The sequence below is a fragment of the Dipodomys merriami genome, unplaced genomic scaffold (assembly GCF_024711535.1).
Source record: "Dipodomys merriami isolate MVZ:Mamm:240054 unplaced genomic scaffold, mDipMer1.0.p SCAF_7, whole genome shotgun sequence".
NCBI lineage: Eukaryota > Metazoa > Chordata > Mammalia > Rodentia > Heteromyidae > Dipodomys > Dipodomys merriami.
The window spans coordinates 16,949,096-16,962,022 of record NW_027206290.1 but is presented as its reverse complement, the minus strand read 5'-3'; the positions used below and the strand labels follow the sequence as shown (position 1 = coordinate 16,962,022).

The following is a 12,927-nucleotide window of genomic DNA, read 5'->3' as shown; positions in this document are numbered from 1 at the left end:
CTTCCTTTGGGCCATGACATGTTTCATCACCTTTTGGCAAACAATTCCTGAGCTTTGAATAAGGCAATGTATAATGTATGAAAGAGTGTCATAACTGCCAATAATTGTTATCTATCATCTTTTTGGAGGGAGGGGACTGGAGTATGAACTAAGGTTGACTATGCTGGCACTTTACAGTGGAGAGAGGCCTGCCACCCTTTTTTTCACTGATTAATTTTAGGTCTCACTTCCTGCCAGGGATCTATCCTGAGTGCTGTGATCTAGCTACTTACTGCTTTTGTACATTTCTTTGAAACATAAGGGTTTAAAAACAGTAACATTAAATCCTTAGCATTACCCAAGGGCTCAAAGTAGGCATATAAAGCCGAGATTCTTAAGCCAGGCACTGGTGATTCACATCTGAATTCCTAGCTACTCAGTGTAAGGTTTCAGGAGAGGAAGGAACACTCAGGAGGAGGTAAGGGGGAATAAAAGTTTACTGGGATACGCTCCCTCTCTGATCCTGGTGGGGATCAGAGAGGTTGCCCAGAGTCTGGTTACATCAGGTTTTATATGGCCAGACTAAAAACAGCAATTAGTGAGAATTCTGCATAAGGGCCCTGATTTGCAAATTTGGATGGTCACAGGCCAGTGCTTCTGAGGAAGGGTTTGGGGCAGGTGGTAATTTAGATGAGGAGGTGGCTTTCTTGGCTGCCTCGGCCCTCCAGTGGCCTGACACTCAGGAGGCTGAGATCTGAGGATCACGGTTCAAGGCAGCCTAGGCAGAGAAGTCTCTGAGACTCTTATGTCCTATTAACCACCAGGAAACCGGAAGTGGCGCTGTGGCTCAAAGTGGTAGAGTGCTAGTGAGCAAAAAAGCTCAGTGACAGCACCCAGGCTCCGAGTTCAAGCCCCACAACTGACCCCCCCCCCAAAAAAAAAAACTCAACCATTGGCTATAATATCTTCACCAGGCGGGGCATTAGTAGCTCACACCTGCAATCCTACCTACTCAGGAGGCTGAGATCTGAGGATGGCAGTCCAAAGCCAGCCTGGGCAGCTAAGTCCATGAGACTCTTATTTCCAATAAACCACTAGAAAACCAGAAGCGGTGCTGTGGCCCTTCACCAGTAATGTCGTTGCATCCCCAAAAGTTTGTACCTGACAAGGGTGGGGCAAAAAAGTGACACTACCAGCAAATGTTTTCTCACCAATGACGTTTGAACTTGGGGTCTTGAACTCTCACTTGGATTTTATGCTTAAGGCCAATGCTCTACCACTTGAGCCAAGCCTTCACTTGTTTTTTGGTTTTTGTTTTTTTTTTTTTTAAATTGGATATAAGAATTTCACTGAGGGCTGGGAAGGTGGCTCAGTGGTAGAGTGCTTGCCTTGAATGCATGAGGCCCTGGGTTCGATTCCTCAGCACCATATAAGCAGAGAGAAAAAAAAAGCTGGCAGTGGCGCTGTGGCTCAAGTGGTAGAGCGCTAGCCTTGAGCTGAAGAGCTGTAGGACAGCGCCCAAGCCCAGAGTTCAGGCATCATGACCGGACCCCCCCCCCAAAAAAAAAAAAAAGAATTTCACCGAGGTTTCTGCCTTGCTGGCTTCCAACCATTGCCTCCAGTCTCCACCTGCTGAGTGGGCAGGGTACAAGCATGAGCCTAGGCTGACACTCCCTGGAATGAGGTTGTGGGCTCACTCATGCATGCGAGTGCCAGCTACGCGGGAAGCAAAAGGGGCGGAGCCGGCGAGCCAGGCCCGACTGCTGGGACTCGGATTCGAACCGAGACTGCAATGCGTGCACAACGCAGAGTACTCACCACTATACGATCACGGCACACCACGGGCCCACTGAGGTGCTCATCTGCCCGGCCACCGCCCTCCTCTTTCCCGCGGAGCCCGGCGAGCCGGCAGGGATGCCCTGCCGCCGCTGAGCCCGCATCTCGCACTCGGCTTCCTGTGTCCGTGCCTCGATGGGACCCGGGGTACAGCAGGGGCTGCGGGGTGGAGGCCGCGTGGGCCCTCCCGCCGCCCGGTCCCTGCTGCCTCTCAGCACCGCCTGCCCTGCGGGTCCGGCGGGAACCGAATACCCGAGGCAGAAAGCCAGATTCGGTGCGTTCCTGATCCCTTCCATCACGGCGAGAGTCCAAGACCCACGACTGATGAAAAACGAACACAGTGGCTCTGGCGCCGCGGTGATCCCGCTCGGACAGCTGTAGAGTTGGCGACAGGTGTCTTGGCAGCAGCTGCTCTCCTCTGCCCCACCCCCACAGGCCCCTCTCCCTGGGCTGCGGTTGGCAGGCGCAGAGGTGGGGTTGGGGGAGGGCCGTGGGCCGGGGCTGCAGGGGCTGTCAGGCCGCGGGGAGGACCCCTGTCCAGTACAGGGTCCCGCGGACGAGGTTGTGGCTTTGTGCTGGGTGCGAGTGTGGAAGGAGCTGAGTGTGTTGTAAAAGGACTTCCCTGACCGGGAATCGAACCCGGGCCGCGGCGGTGAAAGCGCCGAATCCTAGCCACTAGACCACCAGGGAGTTCCTGCAGTGACTGCATGGTGCCTTTCTGTGTAGGGTGGGTTTGCGGGGTTCTTGGAGGTCGGAAGGGATGCGCGGCCGGGATGGTGGCGGCCTCTGTCGGGCTGGGAACCGAGCTTCCCTCCTCCCGGCAGTGGCAGCGCTGCCCGCGCTCCCGGCCCATGCTCCGCACACCTACACTAGCCGCAGTTTCCTTTCAACCCCGGTGCCCAAGCAAAACACAGCCCTGCCCCCACTGTGCCGCTCTCCCCATGTTTCCCTGCAGTGGGCCTGCATGCCAGCCGCCTGAGTGTGCGGAGCACGGCCGTGCGCCGGGGGACTAACACGGAGAGGTAAAAGAGTAGGCAGGCGTCCCTGGGTGGGCTCGAACCACCAACCTTTCGGTTAACAGCCGAACGCGCTAACCGATTGCGCCACAGAGACAGGCAAGAAGACTTATTTGGCATCTGCACAGACCAAGGCCAGGTGGACGCGGCTTCCGGGCCCCTGACCAGGCCTGGGGACCCCGGGGCGCTCTGCACGGCCCCGGGACAAGCCGGGGAGGCCGGGGTGTGTCGTGCGTTCACCAGCCGCGGGGATTCGGAAGCCGCGAGCGCGGAACGAGGCCTGCGCCCTGCGCCCTGCGCCAGGTGCCTTATGCCCAGCGCGGGCCCCGCCGTCCGCGCGGGTTCTCCTTTCAACCTCGCGCTCTGGGAACACGGCCGCGCTCCCCGCCTGTCCACAGCTGTCCTCGTGTTCACGGCCGGAGACGGGCCGACGGCCGCGCTGAATAGACGCTGTGGGCCTTTCACTTGTGGTGGAGAAAAAATGGACGGGACAGGACGGGCGAGCGTGGCAGCTAGTAGTACTCTCAGTACTCTCGGGTGAGCTCGAACCTCTGACCTTCCGTGTACAAAGCAAAAGTGATCCTGCACTGCGCCACGGAAACTTATGCATGAGCTATTGTTAAGGTGTTTGGAAAGACAGCCTAATTCACAAAGCCTCCAGGGAAGAAGCCTCGTGTTGTAACTGGAAATTCAGACGTTGAGGAACTCTGGGGCCAGGAGGCCGAGGGAGGGACTTTGCTTTGTGCTGCCCTGTTGTCTGCCCCCCCCCACACACACACAAGGTGTATGTACACATGAGCACGCGTGTGTATGCGAAGGGAAGGTGGCAGTCTCCTCCTCCTGACCCGTCAGGCCGATCCCCCAGGCTGACCCCTCGGGTGACCATCCCAGGCTGACCCCTCAGGCTCAGATCCCCAGGGTCACCCCTCCAGGTGTCCCCTAGGCTGACACCCAGGCTGATCCCTCACACGTCAGCGGCCGCAGTGCGGAGCCCCGCGAGCAGGGCATCGGGGAACCCGGGAACCGCGCGTCCCGCGGGCGATCGCGGCTCCTGGCCGGCGTGGGAGCAGCGGCGCTCGCCGTCCGCAACGGAGTCGCCTCAACACCGGAGGCCCAGCAGACACGATGGGGGCAGCGGAGGATTCTCTCTCGGCCCTGAAGTCGGTGGGGAAGCCCCTCGGTTTTCGGAGACGCGGAGGCAATGCCTGTCCCCGGGTGAGTTTCTTGGTCGCCGACAGCCCTGTGGGGCGCACAGATGGGTAGGACCTTGAAAGGGAGTTCCTGTGGGTTCCATGGTGTAATGGTGAGCACTCTGGACTCTGAATTCAGCGATCCGAGTTCAAATCTCGGTGGGACCTTGCATTTTAGGTGGAGAATTGTCATTTCCACCCGGGAACCGAGCTTCCCTCCTCCCGGCAGTGGCAGCGCTGCCTGCACTTCCGTCCCATGCTCCGCACACCTACACTAGCCGCCGTTTCCTTTCAACCCCGGTGCCCAAGCAAAACACAGCCTCGCGCCGTCGGTGCCGCTCTCCCCGTGTTTCCCTGCAGTGGGCTGTGCGTGCCAGCGGTCCTGAGTGTGCGGAGCGCGGCCGTGCGCACGGGGACTAACACGAGAGGTAAAAGATAGGGCAGACGTCCCTGGGTGGGATCGAACCACCAACCTTTCGGTTAACAGCCGAACGCGCTAACCGATTGCGCCACAGAGACGGACGGTAAGCCCCATTCTGCATCTGCATGGACCAAGGTCTGGTGGACGCGGCTTCCGAGGCCCTGACCAGGCCTGGGGACCTGGGGCGCGCTGCACGGCCCCGGGACAGGCCGGGGAGGCCGGGGTGCGACGTGCGTTCAACAGCCGCGGGAATTCGGAAGCGGCGAGCGCGCACGGAGCCAGCGCCCTGCGCCCTGCGCGGGCCCCGCAGTCCGCGCGGGTTCTCCTTTCAACCTCGCGCTCCGGGAACACTGCCGCGCTCCCCGCCTGTCCACAGCTGTCCTCGTGTTCAGGGCCAGAGACGGGCCGACGGCCGCGCTGAATAGACGCTGTGGGCCTTTCACTTGTGGTGGGGAAAAAATGGAAGGGACAGGACGGGCGAGCGTGGCAGCTAGTAGTACTCTCGGGTGGGCTCGAACCTCTGACCTTCTGTGTACAAAGCAAAAGGGTTCCTGCATTGAGCCACGGAGACTTACACACAACCTATGCTTAGGGTGTTTGGGAAGAGAGCCCTTGTGTGTGTGTGTGTGTGTGTGTGTGTGTGTGTGTGTGTGTGTGTGTGTGTGGTGTTGACTGACAGAGCCCGGATAATTTGCAAAGCCTCCAGGAAAGAAGCCTCGTGTGTTGTAACTGGAAATTCAGAGGAACTCTGAGGCCCCGAGGGAGGGACTTTGCTTTGTGCTGCCCTGCTGTCTGCCCCCACCACACACACACAAGGTGTATGTGCACATGAGCACGCGTGTGTATGCGAAGGGAAGGTGGCAGTCTCCTCCTCCTGACCCGTCAGGCCGATCCCCCAGGCTGACCCCTCGGGTGACCATCCCAGGCTGACCCCTCAGGCTCAGACCCCCAGGGTCACCTCTCCGGGTGTCCTCTAGCCTGACACCCAGGCTGACCCCTCACACGTCAGCGGCTGCAGTGCGGAGCCCCGCGAGCAGGGCATCGGGGAACCCGGGAACCGCGCGTCCCGCGGGCGATCGCGGCTCCTGGCCGGCGTGGGAGCAGCGGCGCTCGCCGTCCGCACCGGAGTCGCCTCAACACCGGAGGCCCAGCAGACACGATGGGGGCAGCGGAGGACTCTCTCTCGGCCCTGAAGTCGGTGGGGAAGCCCCTCGGTTTTCGGAGACGCGGAGGCAATGCCTGTCCCGGGTGAGTTTCTTGGTCGCCGACAGCCCTGTGGGGCGCATAGATGGGTAGGACCTTGAAAGGGAGCTCCTGTGGGTTCCATGGTGTAATGGTGAGCACTCTGGACTCTGAATCCAGCGATCCGAGTTCAAATCTCGGTGGGACCTTGCATTTTAGGTGGAGAATTGTCATTTCCACCCGGGACCGGACAGTTTTGTGCGGGTGTGGAAGGAGCTGAGTGTGTTGTAAAAGGACTTCCCTGACCGGGAATCGAACCCGGGCCGCGGCGGTGAAAGCGCCGAATCCTAGCCACTAGACCACCAGGGAGTTCCTGCAGTGACTGCATGGTGCCTTTCTGTGTAGGGTGGGTTTGCGGGGTTCCCGGTGGTCGGAAGGGATGCTCGGCCGGGCCGAGCTGGTGGCGGCCTCCGTCGGGCTGGGAACCGAGCTTCCCTCCTCCCGGCAGTGGCAGCGCTGCCTGCACTTCCGTCCCATGCTCCGCACACCTACACTAGCCGCCGTTTCCTTTCAACCCCGGTGCCCAAGCAAAACACAGCCCCGCGCCGTCGGTGCCGCTCTCCCCGTGTTTCCCTGCAGTGGGCTGTGCGTGCCAGCCGCCTGAGTGTGCGAAGCGCGGCCGTGCGCACGGGGACTAACACAAGAGGTAAAAGAGAGGACGGGCGTCCCCGGGTGGGATCGAACCACTAACCTCTTGGTTAATAGCTAAACGCGCTAACCGACTGTGCTACAGAGACAGACACCAGGAGTTGGTCTGCATCTGCACTGAACAAGGTCCGGTGGACGCGGCTTCCGGGGCTCTGACCAGGCCTGGGGACCTCGGGGCGCGCTGCACGGCCCCGGGACAGGCCGGGGAGGCCGGGGTGCGTCGTGCATTCACCAGCCGCGGGGATTCGGAAGCCGCGAGTGCGGACCGAGGCCTGCGCCCTGCGCCCTGCGCGTGCCTCGCCGTCCGCGCGGGTTCTCCTTTCAACCTCGCGCTCTGGGAACACGGCCGCGCTCCCCGCCTGTCCACAGCTGTCCTCGTGTTCAGGGCCGGAGACGGGCCGACGGCCGCGCTGAATAGACGCTGTGGGCCTTTCACTTGTGGTGGGGAAAAAATGGAAGGGACAGGACGGGCGAGCGTGGCAGCTAGTAGTACTCTCGGGTGGGCTCGAACCTCTGACCTTCTGTGTACAAAGCAAAAGTGTCCCTGCACTGAGCCACGGAGAGTTATGCACAAGGCATGCTTGTTTGGGAAGAGAGTCCGTGTGTGTGTGTGTGTGTGTGTGTGTGTGTGTGTGTGTGTGTGGTGTTGACTGACAGAGCCCCGATAATTCGCAAAGCCTCCAGGGAAGAAGTCTCGTGTGTTGTAACTGGAAATTCAGACGTTGAGGAACTCTGAGGCCAGGAGGCCGAGGGAGGGACTTTGTTTGTGCTGCCCTGCTGTCTGCCCCCCCCCCCCAACGTGTATGTGCACATGAGCACGCGTGTGTATGCCCTCGTCCTGACCCGTCAGAGCGACCCCCCAGGCTGACTCCTCAGGCTCAGACCCCCAGGGTCACCCCTCCAGGTGTCCCCTAGGCTGACACCCAGGCTGATCCCTCACACGTCAGCGGCCGCAGTGCGGAGCCCCGCGAGCAGGGCATCGGGGAACCCGGGAACCGCGCGTCCCGCGGGCGATCGCGGCTCCTGGCCGGCGTGGGAGCAGCGGCGCTCGCCGTCCGCACGGGAGTCGCCTCAGCACCGGAGGCCCAGCAGACACGATGGGGGCAGCGGAGGACTCTCTCTCGGCCCTGAAGTCGGTGGGGAAGCCCCTCGGTTTTCGGAGACGCGGAGGCAATGCCTGTCCCGGGTGAGTTTCTTGGTCGCCGACAACCACGTGGGGCGCACAGATGGGTAGGACCTTGAGAGGGAGCTCCTGTGGGTTCCATGGTGTAATGGTGAGCACTCTGGACTCTGAATCCAGCGATCCGAGTTCAAATCTCGGTGGGACCTCATGTTTTAGATGGAGGTGGGTCCGTTCCTCTCTCGGGGTCTCGCTTCTTGGTTCGTGGAAGGGATCAGCTCGGGGTCCCAGAGACCCTCCCTTCCTCTCCGGGGACATCTCGGCCATGTTTTTGTGGGTGCGCCTGTGCTTAGGACTCCCGGGGAGTGCGGTGGGGGTTGGGCGATGCCTGAGGGCGCCTGAGGGCGGAGGGCCACGCATCCCAGGGCCCGCCGGTCTCCAAACTGACATCGCGCGGTCACACCAGGGCCGGCGCCAGGCCCGGAGCTCAGGCCCCGGCCTACAGCCTGAGTCCCCGAGTTTGGGACGACAGGGGTATACCGCCCACCCCCAGCTAGAAAATCTTTCCTCTGCCACCCGCCAGGGGCGGGCGTGGTGCCCAGGTGCGGGGTGGGGGATGCACGTGGGAGCAAAAGTAGCAGCGTGATGGAGCCACGCCCGAGTGCCGTGACTCGGATTCGAACCGAGGTTGCTGCGGCCACAACGCAGAGTACTAACCACTATACGATCACGGCGCGCCACAGGCCCGCTGCAGTCCTCATCTTCCCCGCCTAAGCCTCGTCCTTTCCGCCGTCCTGCGCCCTGCGAGTTCCCGCTCCGGATTCCCCGCCTACTCCGGGCCTCGCCCGGCCATGCCGTTCTCTGAGCCCCAAACCACAGACCCAAGCGTTTGGAGGGCCCAACCTTGGTCCTCTGGCGTTCCTGCCCACCAGGGCGGCACCTCCACGCCATGCTTGCTTTGCGGATGATACGATTCATATGGGATGGCTTTTGCACACTTGTCTCGTGTGTATGTGTCTGTAGGGTGCAGAGCGAGTGGGCTGTCGCATGGCTGAAAAACAACCCACTTCCTCTTGTGTCGACCTAGTAACTGTTCTTTTTTAAATCTTCCTTGCGTTCACAGCGTCTAGTTTACTCTTCCCACAGCCTATGTTTTGCACTCGCCTCTCTGAACTGCTGCTGCTGCAAAAAGGGACTTCCCTAACCCGGAATCAAACTCTAGCCGCAGCGAGAAAGCGCCGAATCCTAACCACTAGACCACCGGGGAGTTGGAGGGTGTGTGTGGGGGAAAATGCAAAGGGATTTCTCTGCTGGGCTAGGGCGAAGGAGGGGTTGGCCTGGAAGCCCGGCCCACCCGCCCGGCCCGGGCCCGTCAGGTGTGCCTGGACAGCCGAGCCAGCTTCCCCGCACCCCACCCTTCTCCACGCGGGCCAGCCCCAAGGAACCGCATGGACTCCTCTCTAGCCCAGCTGCGGCCCTGCTCTGTGGAAGCTCCGATACCGGAATCCACGGGGACCCGCGGGACGCGAGCAGTGCGACACCATCACGTCCCCATTGGTCTTCCATCTCTCTATGCTTCGGAGCGGGGTGACCGAGCGGCGGCCTCAGGGTGGCCTCTGGACTCGGACTTGCGCCCGTCGGCAGGCGCTCTTCCGCCGAGCTGCACCCCGAATCCCAGTTCGTGATCTATTTTTAATGACATCCTAACTTCACCGTCATTTTGCAAGGAGTAGCTCAATGATGCACGCCAGTACCGAGGACATGCTTACACAGACACACGGAGAGAGGCGCTGATGAAGGCGCTGGTCCCGACCTCCCTGTGGTGCTAACATTCTCGTGGGGACACCCGGGTCGGGGCCGCCCTGTCACGACGGTCCCGTCAGCCTCGATTGCCCAGAAACGTCCCGCCCGCTGCTCTGCAGCCCGCTTCAGCCGTCTCCCCCTGCTGTCGGCTGCCGTGGAGTACTGAGCTGTCAGCACCTTCCGGGGCTCGTGAAAACTTGCTTGTTTCAAGTCATCTTGTGCAGATCGCTTACAAATACATCAATGCAAAGTTGACCAAAACTCCCCTGCCCCCCGGCTGTGTAAGATGGAGTCCAAAAGCCTGCCGGGCGGGCAGAATATTTGGCTGCCTCCGCATCCTTCTTCCATAAACGGAAGCTTCTCGACTGGGAGGAGTCCGAGGGTCATTTCGCCAGGGCCTGGGAAAGGAACAGGCTTCTGCGCTGGTGATTTCATCCGAGAGCTTAGCTCTGAAGGCTCGAGGTTTCTATTAAGAAATGCGACACAAAGGACTTCAGCGAGACAAAAGACACCACACCCCCGTCCCTGGGTGGGCTCGAACCACCAACCTTTCGGTTAACAGCCGAACGCGCTAACCGATTGCGCCACAGAGACGTGGCGAACGCAGCTGCCACTCACTTCTAGACGGCACAGATTGCCCACCCCCTTCCTTCACACCTGTAAACACGGGTGTGTAAGGCCCAGCCCCGCGCACTGCCCAGACTGAGGTCACATCACTGGGCGCTTCTGGAGGTGAGATGTGGCCAGGACAATTAACTGGGGAACTCAGATGGCGGATAGACACACCCAAGGCTTCGCCTTTTAAAGTGAGGTAACGCCCCGAGGCCCCCACTTTGCCTCCTACGCGGCTGCCCACGCCACGCGCACACAGTCGGTTCCCTGCGTGGGGCGATCGGGAAAACGCGGAATCGCGGCGTGGTCTCCAACCCACCCCGCCGGGCCTGGTGCGCTCACCCTGCAGCCCCTTTCCCAGCCAGGCCAGCCTGGAGTCAGGCGCCCGGATGAGGATCGCAATCGGCCTCGGGGATTTTAGAAGAATCGAGAATTGCAGCGTGAGTTTAAGGTACCTCTAGACCCTCGACCACTGTTCACAGCGGGATCCGCTACAGGTCGAGATCTCGGGAGAATACGAGGGGAGGAAAGAGGCAGGCTGATCTAATGGTGGGTAGGACAACACGGATACAGCACCGGGCCATTTTTCCTTACATGTTTTGCACCACCCTCCACCGCCTCCTGGTCGGGTTTGTACGTTGTCTTGAGCTGTCCAAGACAGGCGTCCGTCGCTGACAAACTGTAGTCTTCGCAAACGCAAATCTATTTTCGCAAACGCCACCCAGACCTCCTGAAGCTGAAAAACCGGGCTAGCCAGCCCGGCTTCACAGGTAAAAGCTAATCCTTACAATAAAGGTATGTATTACTTTCTGGAAGACTAGAATGGTAGACCCTCCCTAAAACTAGCAAACCATTAAAGCTTGCAAATAGTACAAAAACCGCAGCATATCACCACACAAATAGGACAAGACAAGAGCAACTCTAACATTAGTAACAAGATAATCAGGGGAGAGCGCGCACGCAGTCCCCCACTATCACAAATTACGCAGTCGAGTTTTTCCTATGTGGAAAAATCGCAGAGGTCAGCGAGCCCCAAGTGCAATGGGTACGCCTCGCCCTGGGAAAACCACATGCGTGATCGTGGTATTTCCCCTGCCAGGTAAGTATGAAAAACTAGCCTACCCATCCCCTTCTAATTTCACATGTTTTCACTGTACACATATGGTCATCAGCCTTCAACCCCCCCCCCCTTCCTCCATTTTCGGGCCTTCCCAGGCCTTCCAAACACGTGTCACCCTCCACTCCAAGTTTTGTTTCAGCGCTCTCTCCTATCACACCGAAAATCCATGAGTGGATGCGATAGGGGGCCCGACCAGTAGCCCCCGCGGCATCCTCATCAGCATAGAGAACGCCCGCTCTGTGACGTCACTTTGTTCAGAGGCTCGGGCTGTTCATGGAATGGCTGTCCCCTCTGGAAAGTCTCTGACCCATGAAATCCCTGCACCAGAGGCACCTGGTTTATTTTGTAAGGGTTTCAGCCTTCCCTCCCAACCAAGAGAGATGAGGACCGAGCTGCAGATTACTGCTTTCTCTCAGCGATACTAACCCTCAACTGTGATTCTCATTCCTCGTCCTCAATTTTGTTGTTCCAAATGTAGTCTCTCCCTTGTTTCTCAGAGTTCTCATTCAGAGTCCCAGGAAGAAGACCTCTCCTCTGCCATCTCCCTTCACCCTTTCTGTCGTCTTCCTTCTTTCCTTTCTTTCACTTGGTTTGAGTTTCCAAATAATAGCTAAACTCCTGTTTGTGTTGGTCGTGGGGCTTGAACCCAGGACCTGGGCACTGTCCCTGAGCTTTTTCCTTAAAGGCTAGAGCTCTACCCCACAGCGCCACTTCCCGTTTTCTGGTGGTTAATTACAGACTTTCTTGTGCCGGCTGGATTTGAACCCTTGATCCTCAGATCTCAGCCTCTTGAGTAGCCAGGATTACAGGCATGAGCCACTGGCATTAAAACAAACTCATACTCAGAAGTTGAACAATCTGAGAACACCACATTTTCACTGGTTTCAATTCTGAAATACCTACTTTGGCACACATTGAACAAACAACTATTTAGGCTACCTGTGAACATCAGCTTCCAAATCTCAAATGATTGATGTTAGAAGAATGAACTTTTACATACACACTTAGATGGAAGAGGTGAATGCTTAGAAAGCATCTCAGTTTCACTGGTTTTGAGTTTCCAAAAGAGCTATTTTAGCCTGCATTCAACTAATTGAGCTTGTTTAAGCCACCTGTGAATATTAGCTTCTAAATTCCAAACGGTAAATGGTAGCTGAACATTCCCTCTCCCTCCCTCCCTCCCTCCCTCCTCTCCCTCTCTCTTTTTTCTTCGTGGGGATACTTAAGCTTGAATTCAGGGACTGAATGTTATCCCTTAGCTTTTTCCATTCAATTCTACCATTTGAGCCACACCTCCACTTGACTTTTTGGTGGATAATTGAAGATAAGATCTCCTTTTTTCTGCCTGGACTAGCTTTGAACCACAAACCTCACATTTCAGCTTCCTGAGTATCTAGGATCTACAGGCATGAGACACTAGCTCTGGATTCCTTCCTTCCTTCCTTCCTTCCTTCCTTCCTTCCTTCCTTCCTTCCTTCCTTCCTTCCTTCCTTCTGCCTATACTACGGCTTGAAATCAGATTCTGGACACTGTCCCTTAGTTTCTGTCCTCCCCCCTCAGGGCTAGCACTCTGCCACTTGAATCATAGCATTTTGGTTGTTAATTACAGATCAGACTCTCATAGACTTTCCTGCCCTGGCTGGCTTTGAACCACAATCCTGAGATTACAGCTCCCTGAGGAAATAGGATTACAGGATGCAACACTAGTGCCTAGCCTGTTCCTTTTTCTTCTTTCCTCCCTCCCTCCCCTTCCTTCCTTTCCTTCTTTCCTTCCTTTCCTTCCTTCCCTTCCTTCCTTCCTTCCTCCCTCCCTCCCTTCCCTCCCTCCCTCACTCCTTCCTTCCCTTCCTTCCTTCTTTCCTTCCTTCCTTCCTTCCTTCTTCACCAGTCTTGGGGCTTGAATTCTGGGCCTGGGCACTGTCTCTGAACTCCTTTTGCTC

At 58.2% G+C, this 12,927-nt stretch overlaps 11 non-coding genes across 11 annotated transcripts; 3 read left to right on the top strand and 8 right to left on the bottom strand.

Annotated features, from left to right (window-relative positions):
• Positions 1–2,433: 2,433 nt before the first annotated feature.
• On the bottom strand, positions 2,434–2,505 carry Trnae-uuc (transfer RNA glutamic acid (anticodon UUC)). Its single transcript has one exon. It is a non-coding gene; the product is annotated as a tRNA-Glu (tRNA).
• A 349-nt stretch (positions 2,506–2,854) lies between these two features.
• On the bottom strand, positions 2,855–2,928 carry Trnan-guu (transfer RNA asparagine (anticodon GUU)). The gene has a single exon. It is a non-coding gene; the product is annotated as a tRNA-Asn (tRNA).
• Positions 2,929–4,117: 1,189 nt separating this feature from the next.
• Positions 4,118–4,189, top strand: Trnaq-cug (transfer RNA glutamine (anticodon CUG)). The gene has a single exon. It is a non-coding gene; the product is annotated as a tRNA-Gln (tRNA).
• A 277-nt stretch (positions 4,190–4,466) lies between these two features.
• On the bottom strand, positions 4,467–4,540 carry Trnan-guu (transfer RNA asparagine (anticodon GUU)). Its single transcript has one exon. It is a non-coding gene; the product is annotated as a tRNA-Asn (tRNA).
• A 1,221-nt stretch (positions 4,541–5,761) lies between these two features.
• On the top strand, positions 5,762–5,833 carry Trnaq-cug (transfer RNA glutamine (anticodon CUG)). Its single transcript has one exon. It is a non-coding gene; the product is annotated as a tRNA-Gln (tRNA).
• An 88-nt stretch (positions 5,834–5,921) lies between these two features.
• Trnae-uuc (transfer RNA glutamic acid (anticodon UUC)) lies at positions 5,922–5,993 on the bottom strand. The gene has a single exon. It is a non-coding gene; the product is annotated as a tRNA-Glu (tRNA).
• A 354-nt stretch (positions 5,994–6,347) lies between these two features.
• Trnan-auu (transfer RNA asparagine (anticodon AUU)) lies at positions 6,348–6,421 on the bottom strand. Its single transcript has one exon. It is a non-coding gene; the product is annotated as a tRNA-Asn (tRNA).
• A 1,168-nt stretch (positions 6,422–7,589) lies between these two features.
• Trnaq-cug (transfer RNA glutamine (anticodon CUG)) lies at positions 7,590–7,661 on the top strand. The gene has a single exon. It is a non-coding gene; the product is annotated as a tRNA-Gln (tRNA).
• Positions 7,662–8,114: 453 nt separating this feature from the next.
• Positions 8,115–8,186, bottom strand: Trnah-gug (transfer RNA histidin (anticodon GUG)). Its single transcript has one exon. It is a non-coding gene; the product is annotated as a tRNA-His (tRNA).
• Positions 8,187–9,775: 1,589 nt separating this feature from the next.
• Trnan-guu (transfer RNA asparagine (anticodon GUU)) lies at positions 9,776–9,849 on the bottom strand. Its single transcript has one exon. It is a non-coding gene; the product is annotated as a tRNA-Asn (tRNA).
• A 961-nt stretch (positions 9,850–10,810) lies between these two features.
• Positions 10,811–10,974, bottom strand: LOC138817402 (U1 spliceosomal RNA). Its single transcript, XR_011368855.1, has one exon. It is a non-coding gene; the product is annotated as a U1 spliceosomal RNA (small nuclear RNA).
• Positions 10,975–12,927: the final 1,953 nt, after the last annotated feature.